Source organism: Cnephaeus nilssonii (assembly GCF_951640355.1).
Source record: "Cnephaeus nilssonii genome assembly, contig: SCAFFOLD_50, whole genome shotgun sequence".
Taxonomy (NCBI): Eukaryota; Metazoa; Chordata; class Mammalia; order Chiroptera; family Vespertilionidae; genus Cnephaeus; species Cnephaeus nilssonii.
In genome coordinates this window covers 646,144-667,545 of record NW_027645533.1, presented here as the reverse complement: position 1 = coordinate 667,545, position 21,402 = coordinate 646,144, and positions in this window count along the sequence as shown.

Here is a 21,402-nt window from a genome sequence, read left to right as displayed (position 1 = left end):
TCAAAATGTAAGTTTCTAGTCTAGAAAGGATGTTATACAATACAGAAATCCTTGAAATAGAGTTACTTCACAAGAAAACAGTGTTTCAACCCACTAGAATTCACTGAAAAGTATTGTTCAACTGTAAAACAGTGGAAAGACAAGTGTATATAGCTTCGCAAGTCCACAGAAGACTGTATAAAGTTGTTTCTACATGTGGTGAAGTCCCACAAGTAGAAAATAAGGCCCCTTATAGGAAACAGCTAGAAATCAGTAGTCATTCACAGCAAATACTAATGAATATCACATAATAGAGCGAGAACAAGTGTAAAAGACATCAAAATGTAAGTCTCTAGTCTATAAAGGATGTTGTACACTGCGGAAATACTTGAAATAGAGGTAGATCACATGAAACCAGTGTTTCAAACCACCAGAATGCTCGGAAAAGTAGTATTTAACTGTAAAACAGTTGAAAGACAATTTTATATAGCTTCGCAAGTCCACAGAAGACTGTATAAAGTTGTTTCTACATGTGGTGAAGTCCCACAAGTAGAGCAGAAGGCCCATTATAGGAAACAGCTAGAAATCAGTAGTAATTCAGAGGAAATACTAATGAATATCATAGAATTGTGTGAGAACAAATGTAAAAGACATCAAAATGTAAGTTTCTAGTCTAGAAAGGATGTTATACACTACAGAAATCCTTGAAATAGAGTTACTTCACAAGAAAACAGTGTTTCAACCCACTAGAATTCACTGAAAAGTAGTATTCAACTGTAAAACAGTTGAAAGACAAGTGTATATAGCTTCTCAAGATCAGAAAAGAGTGTATAAAGTTGTTTCTACATGTGGTGAAGTCCCACAAGTAGAAAAGAAGGCCCATTATAGGAAACAGCTAGAAATCAGTAGTCATTCAGAGCAAATACTAATGAATATCATAGAATTGTGTGAGAACAAGTGTAAAAGACATCAAAATGTAAGTTTCTAGTCTAGAAAGGATGTTATACACTACAGAAATCCTTGAAATAGAGTTACTTCACAAGAAAACAGTGTTTCAACCCACTAGAATTCACTGAAAAGTAGTATTCAACTGTAAAACAGTTGAAAGACAAGTGTATATAGCTTCTCAAGATCAGAAAAGAGTGTATAAAGTTGTTTCTACATGTGGTGAAGTCCCACAAGTAGAAAATAAGGCCCATTATAGGAAACAGCTAGAAATCAGTAGTCATTCAGAGCAAATACTAATGAATATCACATAATAGAGAGAGAACAAGTGTAAAATCCATCAAAATGTAAGTCTCTAGTCTATAAAGGATGTTGTACACTGCAGAAATCCTTGAAATAGAGTTAGCTCACATGAAACCAGTGTTTCAAACCACCAGAATGCTCGGAAAAGTAGTATTTAACTGTAAAACAGTTGAAAGACAAGTTTATATAGATTCGCAAGTCCACAGAAGACTGTATAAAGTTGTTTCTACATGTGGTGAAGTCCCACAAGTAGAGCAGAAGGCCCATTATAGGAAACAGCTAGAAATCAGTAGTAATTCAGAGGAAATACTAATGAATATCATAGAATTGTGTGAGAACAAGGGTAAAAGACATCAAAATGTAAGTTTCTAGTCTAGAAAGGATGTTATACACTACAGAAATCCTTGAAATAGAGTTACTTCACAAGAAAACAGTGTTTCAACCCACTAGAATTCACTGAAAAGTAGTATTCAACTGTAAAACAGTTGAAAGACAAGTGTATATAGCTTCTCAAGATCAGAAAAGAGTGTATAAAGTTGTTTCTACATGTGGTGAAGTCCCACAAGTAGAAAAGAAGGCCCATTATAGGAAACAGCTAGAAATCAGTAGTCATTCAGAGCAAATACTAATGAATATCACATAATAGAGAGAGAACAAGTGTAAAAGACATCAAAATGTAAGTCTCTAGTCTATAAAGGATGTTGTACACTGCAGAAATCCTTGAAATAGAGTTAGCTCACATGAAACCAGTGTTTCAAACCACCAGAATGCTCGGAAAAGTAGTATTTAACTGTAAAACAGTTGAAAGACAAGTTTATATAGCTTCGCAAGTCCACAGAAGACTGTATAAAGTTGTTTCTACATGTGGTGAAGTCCCACAAGTAGGGCAGAAGGCCCATTATAGGAAACAGCTAGAAATCAGTTGTAATTCAGAGGAAATACTAATGAATATCATAGAATTGTGTGAGAACAAGTGTAAAAGACATCAAAATGTAAGTTTCTAGTCTAGAAAGGATGTTATACACTACAGAAATCCTTGAAATAGAGTTACTTCACAAGAAAACAGTGTTTCATCCCACTAGAATTCACTGAAAAGTAGTATTCAACTGTAAAACAGTTGAAAGACAAGTGTATATAGCTTCTCAAGTTCAGGGAAGAGTGTATAAAGTTGTTTCTACATGTGGTGAAGTTCCACAAGTAGAAAATAAGGCCCATTATAGGAAACAGCTAGAAATCAGTAGTCATTCACAGCAAATACTAATGAATATCACATAATAGAGAGAGAACAAGTGTAAAAGACATCAAAATGTAAGTCTCTAGTCTATAAAGGATGTTGTACACTGCGGAAATCCTTGAAATAGAGGTAGATCACATGAAACCAGTGTTTCAAACCACCAGAATGCTCGGAAAAGTAGTATTTAACTGTAAAACAGTTGAAAGACAAGTTTATATAGCTTCACAAGTCCACAGAAGACTGTATAAAGTTGTTTCTACATGTGGTGAACTCCCACAAGTAGAGCAGAAGGCCCATTATAGGAAACAGCTAGAAATCAGTAGTAATTCAGAGGAAATACTAATGAATATCATAGAATTGTGTGAGAACAAATGTAAAAGACATCAAAATGTAAGTTTCTAGTATAGAAAGGATGTTATACACTACAGAAATCCTTGAAATAGAGTTACTTCACAAGAAAACAGTGTTTCAACCCACTAGAATTCACTGAAAAGTAGTATTCAACTGTAAAACAGTGGAAAGACAAGTGTATATAGCTTCGCAAGTCCACAGAAGACTGTATAAAGTTGTTTCTACATGTGGTGAAGTCCCACAAGTAGAAAAGAAGGCCCATTATAGGAAACAGCTAGAAATCAGTAGTCATTCAGAGCAAATACTAATGAATATCACATAATAGAGAGAGAACAAGTGTAAAAGACATCAAAATGTAAGTCTCTAGTCTATAAAGGATGTTGTACACTGCAGAAATCCTTGAAATAGAGTTAGCTCACATGAAACCAGTGTTTCAAACCACCAGAATGCTGGGAAAAGTAGTATTTAACTGTAAAACAGTTGAAAGACAAGTTTATATAGATTCGCAAGTCCACAGAAGACTGTATAAAGTTGTTTCTACATGTGGTGAAGTCCCACAAGTAAAGCAGAAGGCCCATTATAGGAAACAGCTAGAAATCAGTAGTAATTCAGAGGAAATACTAATGAATATCATAGAATTGTGTGAGAACAAGTGTAAAAGACATCAAAATGTAAGTTTCTAGTCTAGAAAGGATGTTATACACTACAGAAATCCTTGAAATAGAGTTACTTCACAAGAAAACAGTGTTTCAACCCAGTAGAATTCACTGAAAAGTATTGTTCAACTGTAAAACAGTGGAAAGACAAGTGTATATAGCTTCGCAAGTCCACAGAAGACTGTATAAAGTTGTTTCTACATGTGGTGATGTCCCACAAGTAGAAAATAAGGCCCATTATAGGAAACAGCTAGAAATCAGTAGTCATTCAGAGCAAATACTAATGAATATCATAGAATTGTGTGAGAACAAGTGTAAAAGACATCAAAATGTAAGTTTCTAGTCTAGAAAGGATGTTATACACTACAGAAATCCTTGAAATAGAGTTACTTCACAAGAAAACAGTGTTTCAACCCACTAGAATTCACTGAAAAGTAGTATTCAACTGTAAAACAGTTGAAAGACAAGTGTATATAGCTTCTCAAGATCAGAAAAGAGTGTATAAAGTTGTTTCTACATGTGGTGAAGTCCCACAAGTAGAAAAGAAGGCCCATTATAGGAAACAGCTAGAAATCAGTAGTCATTCAGAGCCAATACTAATGAATATCACAGAATAGAGAGAGAACAAGTGTAAAAGACATCAAAATGTAAGTCTCTAGTCTATAAAGGATGTTGTACACTGCAGAAATCCTTGAAATAGAGTTAGCTCACATGAAACCAGTGTTTCAAACCACCAGAATGCTCGGAAAAGTAGTATTTAACTGTAAAACAGTTGAAAGACAAGTTTATATAGATTCGCAAGTCCACAGAAGACTGTATAAAGTTGTTTCTACATGTGGTGAAGTCCCACAAGTAGAGCAGAAGGCCCATTATAGGAAACAGCTAGAAATCAGTAGTAATTCAGAGGAAATACTAATGAATATCATAGAATTGTGTGAGAACAAGTGTAAAAGACATCAAAATGTAAGTTTCTAGTCTAGAAAGGATGTTATACACTACAGAAATCCTTGAAATAGAGTTACTTCACAAGAAAACAGTGTTTCAACCCACTAGAATTCACTGAAAAGTAGTATTCAACTGTAAAACAGTTGAAAGACAAGTGTATATAGCTTCTCAAGATCAGAAAAGAGTGTATAAAGTTGTTTCTACATGTGGTGAAGTCCCACAAGTAGAAAAGAAGGCCCATTATAGGAAACAGCTAGAAATCAGTAGTCATTCAGAGCAAATACTAATGAATATCACAGAATAGAGAGAGAAAAAGAGTAAAAGACATCAAAATGTAAGTCTCTAGTCTAGAAAGGATGTTGTACACTGCAGAAATCCTTGAAATAGAGTTAGTTCACATGAAACCAGTGTTTCAAACCACCGGAATGCACTGAAAAGTAGTATTTAACTGTAAAACAGTTGAAAGACAAGTTTATATAGCTTCGCAAGTCCACAGAAGACTGTATAAAGTTGTTTCTACATGTGGTGAAGTCCCACAAGTAGAGCAGAAGGCCCATTATAGGAAACAGCTAGAAATCAGTAGTAATTCAGAGGAAATACTAATGAATATCATAGAATTGTGTGAGAACAAGTGTAAAAGACATCAAAATGTAAGTTTCTAGTCTAGAAAGGATGTTATACACTACAGAAATCCTTGAAATAGAGTTACTTCACAAGAAAACAGTGTTTCAACCCACTAGAATTCACTGAAAAGTAGTATTCAACTGTAAAACAGTTGAAAGACAAGTGTATATAGCTTCTCAAGATCAGAAAAGAGTGTATAAAGTTGTTTCTACATGTGGTGAAGTCCCACAAGTAGAAAAGAAGGCCCATTATAGGAAACAGCTAGAAATCAGTAGTCATTCAGAGCAAATACTAATGAATATCACAGAATAGAGAGAGAAAAAGAGTAAAAGACATCAAAATGTAAGTCTCTAGTCTAGAAAGGATGTTGTACACTGCAGAAATCCTTGAAATAGAGTTAGTTCACATGAAACCAGTGTTTCAAACCACCGGAATGCACTGAAAAGTAGTATTTAACTGTAAAACAGTTGAAAGACAAGTTTATATAGCTTCGCAAGTCCACAGAAGACTGTATAAAGTTGTTTCTACATGTGGTGAAGTCCCACAAGTAGAGCAGAAGGCCCATTATAGGAAACAGCTAGAAATCAGTAGTAATTCAGAGGAAATACTAATGAATATCATAGAATTGTGTGAGAACAAGTGTAAAAGACATCAAAATGTAAGTTTCTAGTCTAGAAAGGATGTTATACAATACAGAAATCCTTGAAATAGAGTTACTTCACAAGAAAACAGTGTTTCAACCCACTAGAATTCACTGAAAAGTATTGTTCAACTGTAAAACAGTGGAAAGACAAGTGTATATAGCTTCGCAAGTCCACAGAAGACTGTATAAAGTTGTTTCTACATGTGGTGAAGTCCCACAAGTAGAAAATAAGGCCCCTTATAGGAAACAGCTAGAAATCAGTAGTCATTCACAGCAAATACTAATGAATATCACATAATAGAGCGAGAACAAGTGTAAAAGACATCAAAATGTAAGTCTCTAGTCTATAAAGGATGTTGTACACTGCGGAAATACTTGAAATAGAGGTAGATCACATGAAACCAGTGTTTCAAACCACCAGAATGCTCGGAAAAGTAGTATTTAACTGTAAAACAGTTGAAAGACAATTTTATATAGCTTCGCAAGTCCACAGAAGACTGTATAAAGTTGTTTCTACATGTGGTGAAGTCCCACAAGTAGAGCAGAAGGCCCATTATAGGAAACAGCTAGAAATCAGTAGTAATTCAGAGGAAATACTAATGAATATCATAGAATTGTGTGAGAACAAATGTAAAAGACATCAAAATGTAAGTTTCTAGTCTAGAAAGGATGTTATACACTACAGAAATCCTTGAAATAGAGTTACTTCACAAGAAAACAGTGTTTCAACCCACTAGAATTCACTGAAAAGTAGTATTCAACTGTAAAACAGTTGAAAGACAAGTGTATATAGCTTCTCAAGATCAGAAAAGAGTGTATAAAGTTGTTTCTACATGTGGTGAAGTCCCACAAGTAGAAAAGAAGGCCCATTAAAGAAACAGCTAGAAATCAGTAGTCATTCAGAGCAAATACTAATGAATATCATAGAATTGTGTGAGAACAAGTGTAAAAGACATCAAAATGTAAGTTTCTAGTCTAGAAAGGATGTTATACACTACAGAAATCCTTGAAATAGAGTTACTTCACAAGAAAACAGTGTTTCAACCCACTAGAATTCACTGAAAAGTAGTATTCAACTGTAAAACAGTTGAAAGACAAGTGTATATAGCTTCTCAAGATCAGAAAAGAGTGTATAAAGTTGTTTCTACATGTGGTGAAGTCCCACAAGTAGAAAATAAGGCCCATTATAGGAAACAGCTAGAAATCAGTAGTCATTCAGAGCAAATACTAATGAATATCACATAATAGAGAGAGAACAAGTGTAAAATCCATCAAAATGTAAGTCTCTAGTCTATAAAGGATGTTGTACACTGCAGAAATCCTTGAAATAGAGTTAGCTCACATGAAACCAGTGTTTCAAACCACCAGAATGCTCGGAAAAGTAGTATTTAACTGTAAAACAGTTGAAAGACAAGTTTATATAGATTCGCAAGTCCACAGAAGACTGTATAAAGTTGTTTCTACATGTGGTGAAGTCCCACAAGTAGAGCAGAAGGCCCATTATAGGAAACAGCTAGAAATCAGTAGTAATTCAGAGGAAATACTAATGAATATCATAGAATTGTGTGAGAACAAGGGTAAAAGACATCAAAATGTAAGTTTCTAGTCTAGAAAGGATGTTATACACTACAGAAATCCTTGAAATAGAGTTACTTCACAAGAAAACAGTGTTTCAACCCACTAGAATTCACTGAAAAGTAGTATTCAACTGTAAAACAGTTGAAAGACAAGTGTATATAGCTTCTCAAGATCAGAAAAGAGTGTATAAAGTTGTTTCTACATGTGGTGAAGTCCCACAAGTAGAAAAGAAGGCCCATTATAGGAAACAGCTAGAAATCAGTAGTCATTCAGAGCAAATACTAATGAATATCACATAATAGAGAGAGAACAAGTGTAAAAGACATCAAAATGTAAGTCTCTAGTCTATAAAGGATGTTGTACACTGCAGAAATCCTTGAAATAGAGTTAGCTCACATGAAACCAGTGTTTCAAACCACCAGAATGCTCGGAAAAGTAGTATTTAACTGTAAAACAGTTGAAAGACAAGTTTATATAGCTTCGCAAGTCCACAGAAGACTGTATAAAGTTGTTTCTACATGTGGTGAAGTCCCACAAGTAGGGCAGAAGGCCCATTATAGGAAACAGCTAGAAATCAGTTGTAATTCAGAGGAAATACTAATGAATATCATAGAATTGTGTGAGAACAAGTGTAAAAGACATCAAAATGTAAGTTTCTAGTCTAGAAAGGATGTTATACACTACAGAAATCCTTGAAATAGAGTTACTTCACAAGAAAACAGTGTTTCATCCCACTAGAATTCACTGAAAAGTAGTATTCAACTGTAAAACAGTTGAAAGACAAGTGTATATAGCTTCTCAAGTTCAGGGAAGAGTGTATAAAGTTGTTTCTACATGTGGTGAAGTTCCACAAGTAGAAAATAAGGCCCATTATAGGAAACAGCTAGAAATCAGTAGTCATTCACAGCAAATACTAATGAATATCACATAATAGAGAGAGAACAAGTGTAAAAGACATCAAAATGTAAGTCTCTAGTCTATAAAGGATGTTGTACACTGCGGAAATCCTTGAAATAGAGGTAGATCACATGAAACCAGTGTTTCAAACCACCAGAATGCTCGGAAAAGTAGTATTTAACTGTAAAACAGTTGAAAGACAAGTTTATATAGCTTCACAAGTCCACAGAAGACTGTATAAAGTTGTTTCTACATGTGGTGAACTCCCACAAGTAGAGCAGAAGGCCCATTATAGGAAACAGCTAGAAATCAGTAGTAATTCAGAGGAAATACTAATGAATATCATAGAATTGTGTGAGAACAAATGTAAAAGACATCAAAATGTAAGTTTCTAGTATAGAAAGGATGTTATACACTACAGAAATCCTTGAAATAGAGTTACTTCACAAGAAAACAGTGTTTCAACCCACTAGAATTCACTGAAAAGTAGTATTCAACTGTAAAACAGTGGAAAGACAAGTGTATATAGCTTCGCAAGTCCACAGAAGACTGTATAAAGTTGTTTCTACATGTGGTGAAGTCCCACAAGTAGAAAAGAAGGCCCATTATAGGAAACAGCTAGAAATCAGTAGTCATTCAGAGCAAATACTAATGAATATCACATAATAGAGAGAGAACAAGTGTAAAAGACATCAAAATGTAAGTCTCTAGTCTATAAAGGATGTTGTACACTGCAGAAATCCTTGAAATAGAGTTAGCTCACATGAAACCAGTGTTTCAAACCACCAGAATGCTGGGAAAAGTAGTATTTAACTGTAAAACAGTTGAAAGACAAGTTTATATAGATTCGCAAGTCCAAAGAAGACTGTATAAAGTTGTTTCTACATGTGGTGAAGTCCCACAAGTAAAGCAGAAGGCCCATTATAGGAAACAGCTAGAAATCAGTAGTAATTCAGAGGAAATACTAATGAATATCATAGAATTGTGTGAGAACAAGTGTAAAAGACATCAAAATGTAAGTTTCTAGTCTAGAAAGGATGTTATACACTACAGAAATCCTTGAAATAGAGTTACTTCACAAGAAAACAGTGTTTCAACCCAGTAGAATTCACTGAAAAGTATTGTTCAACTGTAAAACAGTGGAAAGACAAGTGTATATAGCTTCGCAAGTCCACAGAAGACTGTATAAAGTTGTTTCTACATGTGGTGATGTCCCACAAGTAGAAAATAAGGCCCATTATAGGAAACAGCTAGAAATCAGTAGTAATTCAGAGAAAATACTCATGAATATCATAGAATTGTGTGAGAACAAGTGTAAAAGACATCAAAATGTAAGTTTCTAGTCTAGAAAGGATGTTATAAACTACAGAAATCCTTGAAATAGAGTTACTTCACAAGAAAACATTGTTTCATCCCACTAGAATTCACTGAAAAGTAGTATTCAACTGTAAAACAGTTGAAAGACAAGTGTATATAGCTTCTCCAGTTCAGGGAAGAGTGCATAAAGTTGTTTCTACATGTGGTGAAGTCCCACAAGTAGAAAAGAAGGCCCATTATAGGAAACAGCTAGAAATCAGTAGTCATTCAGAGCCAATACTAATGAATATCACAGAATAGAGAGAGAACAAGTGTAAAAGACATCAAAATGTAAGTCTCTAGTCTATAAAGGATGTTGTACACTGCAGAAATCCTTGAAATAGAGTTAGCTCACATGAAACCAGTGTTTCAAACCACCAGAATGCTCGGAAAAGTAGTATTTAACTGTAAAACAGTTGAAAGACAAGTTTATATAGATTCGCAAGTCCACAGAAGACTGTATAAAGTTGTTTCTACATGTGGTGAAGTCCCACAAGTAGAGCAGAAGGCCCATTATAGGAAACAGCTAGAAATCAGTAGTAATTCAGAGGAAATACTAATGAATATCATAGAATTGTGTGAGAACAAGTGTAAAAGACATCAAAATGTAAGTTTCTAGTCTAGAAAGGATGTTATACACTACAGAAATCCTTGAAATAGAGTTACTTCACAAGAAAACAGTGTTTCAACCCACTAGAATTCACTGAAAAGTAGTATTCAACTGTAAAACAGTTGAAAGACAAGTGTATATAGCTTCTCAAGATCAGAAAAGAGTGTATAAAGTTGTTTCTACATGTGGTGAAGTCCCACAAGTAGAAAAGAAGGCCCGTTATAGGAAACAGCTAGAAATCAGTAGTCATTCAGAGCAAATACTAATGAATATCACAGAATAGAGAGAGAAAAAGAGTAAAAGACATCAAAATGTAAGTCTCTAGTCTAGAAAGGATGTTGTACACTGCAGAAATCCTTGAAATAGAGTTAGTTCACATGAAACCAGTGTTTCAAACCACCGGAATGCACTGAAAAGTAGTATTTAACTGTAAAACAGTTGAAAGACAAGTTTATATAGCTTCGCAAGTCCACAGAAGACTGTATAAAGTTGTTTCTACATGTGGTGAAGTCCCACAAGTAGAGCAGAAGGCCCATTATAGGAAACAGCTAGAAATCAGTAGTAATTCAGAGGAAATACTAATGAATATCATAGAATTGTGTGAGAACAAGTGTAAAAGACATCAAAATGTAAGTTTCTAGTCTAGAAAGGATGTTATACACTACAGAAATCCTTGAAATAGAGTTACTTCACAAGAAAACAGTGTTTCAACCCACTAGAATTCACTGAAAAGTAGTATTCAACTGTAAAACAGTTGAAAGACAAGTGTATATAGCTTCTCAAGATCAGAAAAGAGTGTATAAAGTTGTTTCTACATGTGGTGAAGTCCCACAAGTAGAAAAGAAGGCCCATTATAGGAAACAGCTAGAAATCAGTAGTCATTCAGAGCAAATACTAATGAATATCACAGAATAGAGAGAGAAAAAGAGTAAAAGACATCAAAATGTAAGTCTCTAGTCTAGAAAGGATGTTGTACACTGCAGAAATCCTTGAAATAGAGTTAGTTCACATGAAACCAGTGTTTCAAACCACCGGAATGCACTGAAAAGTAGTATTTAACTGTAAAACAGTTGAAAGACAAGTTTATATAGCTTCACAAGTCCACAGAAGACTGTATAAAGTTGTTTCTACATGTGGTGAAGTCCCACAAGTAGAGCAGAAGGCCCATTATAGGAAACAGCTAGAAATCAGTAGTAATTCAGAGGAAATACTAATGAATATCATAGAATTGTGTGAGAACAAGTGTAAAAGACATCAAAATGTAAGTTTCTAGTCTAGAAAGGATGTTATACAATACAGAAATCCTTGAAATAGAGTTACTTCACAAGAAAACAGTGTTTCAACCCACTAGAATTCACTGAAAAGTATTGTTCAACTGTAAAACAGTGGAAAGACAAGTGTATATAGCTTCGCAAGTCCAGAGAAGACTGTATAAAGTTGTTTCTACATGTGGTGAAGTCCCACAAGTAGAAAATAAGGCCCATTATAGGAAACAGCTAGAAATCAGTAGTCATTCACAGCAAATACTAATGAATATCACATAATAGAGAGAGAACAAGTGTAAAAGACATCAAAATGTAAGTCTCTAGTCTATAAAGGATGTTGTACACTGCGGAAATACTTGAAATAGAGGTAGATCACATGAAACCAGTGTTTCAAACCACCAGAATGCTCGGAAAAGTAGTATTTAACTGTAAAACAGTTGAAAGACAAGTTTATATAGCTTCGCAAGTCCACAGAAGACTGTATAAAGTTGTTTCTACATGTGGTGAACTCCCACAAGTAGAGCAGAAGGCCCATTATAGGAAACAGCTAGAAATCAGTAGTAATTCAGAGGAAATACTAATGAATATCATAGAATTGTGTGAGAACAAATGTAAAAGACATGAAAATGTAAGTTTCTAGTCTAGAAAGGATGTTATACACTACAGAAATCCTTGAAATAGAGTTACTTCACAAGAAAACAGTGTTTCAACCCACTAGAATTCACTGAAAAGTAGTATTCAACTGTAAAACAGTTGAAAGACAAGTGTATATAGCTTCTCAAGATCAGAAAAGAGTGTATAAAGTTGTTTCTACATGTGGTGAAGTCCCACAAGTAGAAAAGAAGGCCCATTATAGGAAACAGCTAGAAATCAGTAGTCATTCAGAGCAAATACTAATGAATATCACATAATAGAGAGAGAACAAGTGTAAAAGACATCAAAATGTAAGTTTCTAGTCTAGAAAGGATGTTATACACTACAGAAATCCTTGAAATAGAGTTACTTCACAAGAAAACAGTGTTTCAACCCACTAGAATTCACTGAAAAGTAGTATTCAACTGTAAAACAGTTGAAAGACAAGTGTATATAGCTTCTCAAGATCAGAAAAGAGTGTATAAAGTTGTTTCTACATGTGGTGAAGTCCCACAAGTAGAGCAGAAGGCCCATTATAGGAAACAGCTAGAAATCAGTAGTAATTCAGAGGAAATACTAATGAATATCATAGAATTGTGTGAGAACAAATGTAAAAGACATCAAAATGTAAGTTTCTAGTCTAGAAAGGATGTTATACACTACAGAAATCCTTGAAATATAGTTACTTCACAAGAAAACAGTGTTTCAACCCACTAGAATTCACTGAAAAGTAGTATTCAACTGTAAAACAGTTGAAAGACAAGTGTATATAGCTTCTCAAGATCAGAAAAGAGTGTATAAAGTTGTTTCTACATGTGGTAAAGTCCCACAAGTAGAAAAGAAGGCCCATTATAGGAAACAGCTAGAAATCAGTAGTCATTCAGAGCAAATACTAATGAATATCACATAATAGAGAGAGAACAAGTGTAAAAGACATCAAAATGTAAGTCTCTAGTCTAGAAAGGATGTTGTACACTGCAGAAATCCTTGAAATAGAGTTAGCTCACATGAAACCAGTGTTTCAAACCACCAGAATGCTCGGAAAAGTAGTATTTAACTGCAAAACAGTGGAAAGACAAGTTTATATAGCTTCGCAAGTCCACAGAAGACTGTATAAAGTTGTTTCTACATGTGGTGAAGTCCCACAAGTAGGGCAGAAGGCCCATTATAGGAAACAGCTAGAAATCAGTTGTAATTCAGAGGAAATACTAATGAATATCATAGAATTGTGTGAGAACAAGTGTAAAAGACATCAAAATGTAAGTTTCTAGTCTAGAAAGGATGTTATACACTACAGAAATCCTTGAAATAGAGTTACTTCACAAGAAAACAGTGTTTCATCCCACTAGAATTCACTGAAAAGTAGTATTCAACTGTAAAACAGTTGAAAGACAAGTGTATATAGCTTCTCCAGTTCAGGGAAGAGTGTATAAAGTTGTTTCTACATGTGGTGAAGTCCCACAAGTAGAAAATAAGGCCCATTATAGGAAACAGCTAGAAATCAGTAGTCATTCACAGCAAATACTAATGAATATCACATAATAGAGAGAGAACAAGTGTAAAAGACATCAAAATGTAAGTCTCTAGTCTATAAAGGATGTTGTACACTGCGGAAATCCTTGAAATAGAGGTAGATCACATGAAACCAGTGTTTCAAACCACCAGAATGCTCGGAAAAGTAGTATTTAACTGTAAAACAGTTGAAAGACAAGTTTATATACCTTCGCAAGTCCACAGAAGACTGTATAAAGTTGTTTCTACATGTGGTGAACTCCCACAAGTAGAGCAGAAGGCCCATTATAGGAAACAGCTAGAAATCAGTAGTAATTCAGAGGAAATACTAATGAATATCATAGAATTGTGTGAGAACAAGTGTAAAAGACATCAAAATGTAAGTTTCTAGTCTAGAAAGGATGTTATACACTACAGAAATCCTTGAAATAGAGTTACTTCACAAGAAAACAGTGTTTCAACCCAGTAGAATTCACTGAAAAGTATTGTTCAACTGTAAAACAGTGGAAAGACAAGTGTATATAGCTTCGCAAGTCCACAGAAGACTGTATAAAGTTGTTTCTACATGTGGTGATGTCCCACAAGTAGAAAATAAGGCCCATTATAGGAAACAGCTAGAAATCAGTAGTAATTCAGAGAAAATACTCATGAATATCATAGAATTGTGTGAGAACAAGTGTAAAAGACATCAAAATGTAAGTTTCTAGTCTAGAAAGGATGTTATACACTACAGAAATCCTTGAAATAGAGTTACTTCACAAGAAAACAGTGTTTCATCCCACTAGAATTCACTGAAAAGTAGTATTCAACTGTAAAACAGTTGAAAGACAAGTGTATATAGCTTCTCCAGTTCAGGGAAGAGTGCATAAAGTTGTTTCTACATGTGGTGAAGTCCCACAAGTAGAAAAGAAGGCCCATTATAGGAAACAGCTAAAAATCAGTAGTCATTCAGAGCCAATACTAATGAATATCACAGAATAGAGAGAGAACAAGTGTAAAAGACATCAAAATGTAAGTCTCTAGTCTATAAAGGATGTTGTACACTGCAGAAATCCTTGAAATAGAGTTAGCTCACATGAAACCAGTGTTTCAAACCACCAGAATGCTCGGAAAAGTAGTATTTAACTGTAAAACAGTTGAAAGACAAGTTTATATAGATTCGCAAGTCCACAGAAGACTGTATAAAGTTGTTTCTACATGTGGTGAAGTCCCACAAGTAGAGCAGAAGGCCCATTATAGGAAACAGCTAGAAATCAGTAGTAATTCAGAGGAAATACTAATGAATATCATAGAATTGTGTGAGAACAAGTGTAAAAGACATCAAAATGTAAGTTTCTAGTCTAGAAAGGATGTTATACACTACAGAAATCCTTGAAATAGAGTTACTTCACAAGAAAACAGTGTTTCAACCCACTAGAATTCACTGAAAAGTAGTATTCAACTGTAAAACAGTTGAAAGACAAGTGTATATAGCTTCTCAAGATCAGAAAAGAGTGTATAAAGTTGTTTCTACATGTGGTGAAGTCCCACAAGTAGAAAAGAAGGCCCGTTATAGGAAACAGCTAGAAATCAGTAGTCATTCAGAGCAAATACTAATGAATATCACAGAATAGAGAGAGAAAAAGAGTAAAAGACATCAAAATGTAAGTCTCTAGTCTAGAAAGGATGTTGTACACTGCAGAAATCCTTGAAATAGAGTTAGTTCACATGAAACCAGTGTTTCAAACCACCGGAATGCACTGAAAAGTAGTATTTAACTGTAAAACAGTTGAAAGACAAGTTTATATAGCTTCGCAAGTCCACAGAAGACTGTATAAAGTTGTTTCTACATGTGGTGAAGTCCCACAAGTAGAGCAGAAGGCCCATTATAGGAAACAGCTAGAAATCAGTAGTAATTCAGAGGAAATACTAATGAATATCATAGAATTGTGTGAGAACAAGTGTAAAAGACATCAAAATGTAAGTTTCTAGTCTAGAAAGGATGTTATACACTACAGAAATCCTTGAAATAGAGTTACTTCACAAGAAAACAGTGTTTCAACCCACTAGAATTCACTGAAAAGTAGTATTCAACTGTAAAACAGTTGAAAGACAAGTGTATATAGCTTCTCAAGATCAGAAAAGAGTGTATAAAGTTGTTTCTACATGTGGTGAAGTCCCACAAGTAGAAAAGAAGGCCCATTATAGGAAACAGCTAGAAATCAGTAGTCATTCAGAGCAAATACTAATGAATATCACAGAATAGAGAGAGAAAAAGAGTAAAAGACATCAAAATGTAAGTCTCTAGTCTAGAAAGGATGTTGTACACTGCAGAAATCCTTGAAATAGAGTTAGTTCACATGAAACCAGTGTTTCAAACCACCGGAATGCACTGAAAAGTAGTATTTAACTGTAAAACAGTTGAAAGACAAGTTTATATAGCTTCACAAGTCCACAGAAGACTGTATAAAGTTGTTTCTACATGTGGTGAAGTCCCACAAGTAGAGCAGAAGGCCCATTATAGGAAACAGCTAGAAATCAGTAGTAATTCAGAGGAAATACTAATGAATATCATAGAATTGTGTGAGAACAAGTGTAAAAGACATCAAAATGTAAGTTTCTAGTCTAGAAAGGATGTTATACAATACAGAAATCCTTGAAATAGAGTTACTTCACAAGAAAACAGTGTTTCAACCCACTAGAATTCACTGAAAAGTATTGTTCAACTGTAAAACAGTGGAAAGACAAGTGTATATAGCTTCGCAAGTCCACAGAAGACTGTATAAAGTTGTTTCTACATGTGGTGAAGTCCCACAAGTAGAAAATAAGGCCCATTATAGGAAACAGCTAGAAATCAGTAGTCATTCACAGCAAATACTAATGAATATCACATAATAGAGAGAGAACAAGTGTAAAAGACATCAAAATGTAAGTCTCTAGTCTATAAAGGATGTTGTACACTGCGGAAATACTTGAAATAGAGGTAGATCACATGAAACCAGTGTTTCAAACCACCAGAATGCTCGGAAAAGTAGTATTTAACTGTAAAACAGTTGAAAGACAAGTTTATATAGCTTCGCAAGTCCACAGAAGACTGTATAAAGTTGTTTCTACATGTGGTGAACTCCCACAAGTAGAGCAGAAGGCCCATTATAGGAAACAGCTAGAAATCAGTAGTAATTCAGAGGAAATACTAATGAATATCATAGAATTGTGTGAGAACAAATGTAAAAGACATCAAAATGTAAGTTTCTAGTCTAGAAAGGATGTTATACACTACAGAAATCCTTGAAATAGAGTTACTTCACAAGAAAACAGTGTTTCAACCCACTAGAATTCACTGAAAAGTAGTATTCAACTGTAAAACAGTTGAAAGACAAGTGTATATAGCTTCTCAAGATCAGAAAAGAGTGTATAAAGTTGTTTCTACATGTGGTGAAGTCCCACAAGTAGAAAAGAAGGCCCATTATAGGAAACAGCTAGAAATCAGTAGTAATTCAGAGGAAATACTAATGAATATCATAGAATTGTGTGAGAACAAGTGTAAAAGACATCAAAATGTAAGTTTCTAGTCTAGAAAGGATGTTATACACTACAGAAATCCTTGAAATAGAGTTACTTCACAAGAAAACAGTGTTTCAACCCACTAGAATTCACTGAAAAGTAGTATTCAACTGTAAAACAGTTGAAAGACAAGTGTATATAGCTTCTCAAGATGAGAAAAGAGTGTATAAAGTTGTTTCTACATGTGGTGAAGTCCCACAAGTAGAAAAGAAGGCCCATTATAGGAAACAGCTAGAAATCAGTAGTCATTCAGAGCAAATACTAATGAATATCACATAATAGAGAGAGAACAAGTGTAAAAGACATCAAAATGTAAGTCTCTAGTCTATAAAGGATGTTGTACACTGCAGAAATCCTTGAAATAGAGTTAGCTCACATGAAACCAGTGTTTCAAACCACCAGAATGCTCGGAAAAGTAGTATTTAACTGTAAAACAGTTGAAAGACAAGTTTATATAGCTTCGCAAGTCCACAGAAGACTGTATAAAGTTGTTTCTACATGTGGTGAAGTCCCACAAGTAGAGCAGAAGGCCCATTATAGGAAACAGCTAGAAATCAGTTGTAATTCAGAGGAAATACTAATGAATATCATAAAATTGTGTGAGAACAAGTGTAAAAGACATCAAAATGTAAGTTTCTAGTCTAGAAAGGATGTTATACACTACAGAAATCCTTGAAATAGAGTTACTTCACAAGAAAACAGTGTTTCAACCCACTAGAATTCACTGAAAAGTAGTATTCAACTGTAAAACAGTTGAAAGACAAGTGTATATAGCTTCTCAAGATCAGAAAAGAGTGTATAAAGTTGTTTCTACATGTGGTGAAGTCCCACAAGTAGAAAAGAAGGCCCATTATAGGAAACAGCTAGAAATCAGTAGTCATTCAGAGCAAATACTAATGAATATCACAGAATAGAGAGAGAACAAGAGTAAAAGACATCAAAATGTAAGTCTCTAGTCTAGAAAGGATGTTGTACACTGCAGAAATCCTTGAAATAGAGTTACTTCACAAGAAAACAGTGTTTCAACCCACTAGAATTCACTGAAAAGTATTGTTCAACTGTAAAACAGTGGAAAGACAAGTGTATATAGCTTCGCAAGTCCACAGAAGACTGTATAAAGTTGTTTCTACATGTGGTGATGTCCCACAAGTAGAAAATAAGGCCCATTATAGGAAACAGCTAGAAATCAGTAGTAATTCAGAGAAAATACTCATGAATATCATAGAATTGTGTGAGAACAAGTGTAAAAGACATCAAAATGTAAGTTTCTAGTCTAGAAAGGATGTTATACACTACAGAAATCCTTGAAATAGAGTTACTTCACAAGAAAACAGTGTTTCATCCCACTAGAATTCACTGAAAAGTAGTATTCAACTGTAAAACAGTTGAAAGACAAGTGTATATAGCTTCTCAAGTTCAGGGAAGAGTGTATAAAGTTGTTTCTACATGTGGTGAAGTCCCACAAGTAGAAAATAAGGCCCATTATAGGAAACAGCTAGAAATCAGTAGTCATTCACAGCAAATACTAATGAATATCACATAATAGAGAGAGAACAAGTGTAAAAGACATCAAAATGTAAGTCTCTAGTCTATAAAGGATGTTGTACACTGCAGAAATCCTTGAAATAGAGTTAGCTCACATGAAACCAGTGTTTCAAACCACCAGAATGCTCGGAAAAGTAGTATTTAACTGTAAAACAGTTGAAAGACAAGTTTATATAGATTCGCAAGTCCACAGAAGACTGTATAAAGTTGTTTCTACATGTGGTGAAGTCCCACAAGTAGAGCAGAAGGCCCATTATAGGAAACAGCTAGAAATCAGTAGTAATTCAGAGGAAATACTAATGAATATCATAGAATTGTGTGAGAACAAGTGTAAAAGACATCAAAATGTAAGTTTCTAGTCTAGAAAGGATGTTATACACTACAGAAATCCTTGAAATAGAGTTACTTCACAAGAAAACAGTGTTTCAACCCACTAGAATTCACTGAAAAGTAGTATTCAACTGTAAAACAGTTGAAAGACAAGTGTATATAGCTTCTCAAGATCAGAAAAGAGTGTATAAAGTTGTTTCTACATGTGGGGAAGTCCCACAAGTAGAAAAGAAGGCCCATTATAGGAAACAGCTAGAAATCAGTAGTCATTCAGAGCAAATACTAATGAATATCATAGAATTGTGTGAGAACAAGTGTAAAAGACATCAAAATGTAAGTTTCTAGTCTAGAAAGGATGTTATACACTACAGAAATCCTTGAAATAGAGTTACTTCACAAGAAAACAGTGTTTCAACCCACTAGAATTCACTGAAAAGTAGTATTCAACTGTAAAACAGTTGAAAGACAAGTGTATATAGCTTCTCAAGATCAGAAAAGAGTGTATAAAGTTGTTTCTACATGTGGTGAAGTCCCACAAGTAGAAAAGAAGGCCCATTATAGGAAACAGCTAGAAATCAGTAGTCATTCAGAGCCAATACTAATGAATATCACAGAATAGAGAGAGAACAAGTGTAAAAGACATCAAAATGTAAGTCTCTAGTCTATAAAGGATGTTGTACACTGCAGAAATCCTTGAAATAGAGTTAGCTCACATGAAACCAGTGTTTCAAACCACCAGAATGCTCGGAAAAGTAGTATTTAACTGTAAAACAGTTGAAAGACAAGTTTATATAGATTCGCAAGTCCACAGAAGACTGTATAAAGTTGTTTCTACATGTGGTGAAGTCCCACAAGTAGAGCAGAAGGCCCATTATAGGAAACAGCTAGAAATCAGTAGTAATTCAGAGGAAATACTAATGAATATCATAGAATTGTGTGAGAACAAGTGTAAAATACATCAAAATGTAAGTTTCTAGTCTAGAAAGGATGTTATACACTACAGAAATCCTTGAAATAGAGTTACTTCACAAGAAAACAGTGTTTCATCCCACTAGAATTCACTGAAAAGTAGTATTCAACTGTAAAACAGTGGAAAGACAAGTGTATATAGCTTCGCAAGTCCACAGAAGACTGTATAAAGTTGTTTCTACATGTGGTGAAGTCCCACAAGTAGAAAATAAGGCCCATTATAGGAAACAGCTAGAAATCAGTAGTCATTCACAGCAAATACTAATGAATATCACATAATAGAGAGAGAACAAGTGTAAAAGACATCAAAATGTAAGTCTCTAGTCTATAAAGGATGTTGTACACTGCGGAAATACTTGAAATAGAGGTAGATCACATGAAACCAGTGTTTCAAACCACCAGAATGCTCGGAAAAGTAGTATTTAACTGTAAAACAGTTGAAAGACAAGTTTATATAGCTTCGCAAGTCCACAGAAGACTGTATAAAGTTGTTTCTACATGTGGTGAACTCCCACAAGTAGAGCAGAAGGCCCATTATAGGAAACAGCTAGAAATCAGTAGTAATTCAGAGGAAATACTAATGAATATCATAGAATTGTGTGAGAACAAATGTAAAAGACATCAAAATGTAAGTTTCTAGTCTAGAAAGGATGTTATACACTACAGAAATCCTTGAAATAGAGTTACTTCACAAGAAAACAGTGTTTCAACCCACTAGAATTCACTGAAAAGTAGTATTCAACTGTAAAACAGTTGAAAGACAAGTGTATATAGCTTCTCAAGATCAGAAAAGAGTGTATAAAGTTGTTTCTACATGTGGTGAAGTCCCACAAGTAGAAAAGAAGGCCCATTATAGGAAACAGCTAGAAATCAGTAGTCATTCAGAGCAAATACTAATGAATATCATAGAATTGTGTGAGAACAAGTGTAAAAGACATCAAAATGTAAGTTTCTAGTCTAGAAAGGATGTTATACACTACAGAAATCCTTGAAATAGAGTTACTTCACAAGAAAACAGTGTTTCAACCCACTAGAATTCACTGAAAAGTAGTATTCAACTGTAAAACAGTTGAAAGACAAGTGTATATAGCTTCTCAAGATCAGAAAAGAGTGTATAAAGTTGTTTCTACATGTGGTGAAGTCCCACAAGTAGAAAAGAAGGCCCATTATAGGAAACAGCTAGAAATCAGTTGTCATTCAGAGCCAATACTAATGAATATCACAGAATAGAAAGAGAACAAGTGTAAAAGACATCAAATAGTAAGTCTCTAGTCTAGAAAGGATGTTGTACACTGCAGAAATCCTTGAAATAGAGTTAGTTCACATGAAACCAGTGTTTCAAACCACCGGAATGCACTGAAAAGTAGTATTTAATTGTAAAACAGTTGAAAGACAAGTTTATATAGCTTCGCAAGTCCACAGAAGACTGTATAAAGTTGTTTCTACATGTGGTGAAGTCCCACAAGTAGAGCAGAAGGCCCATT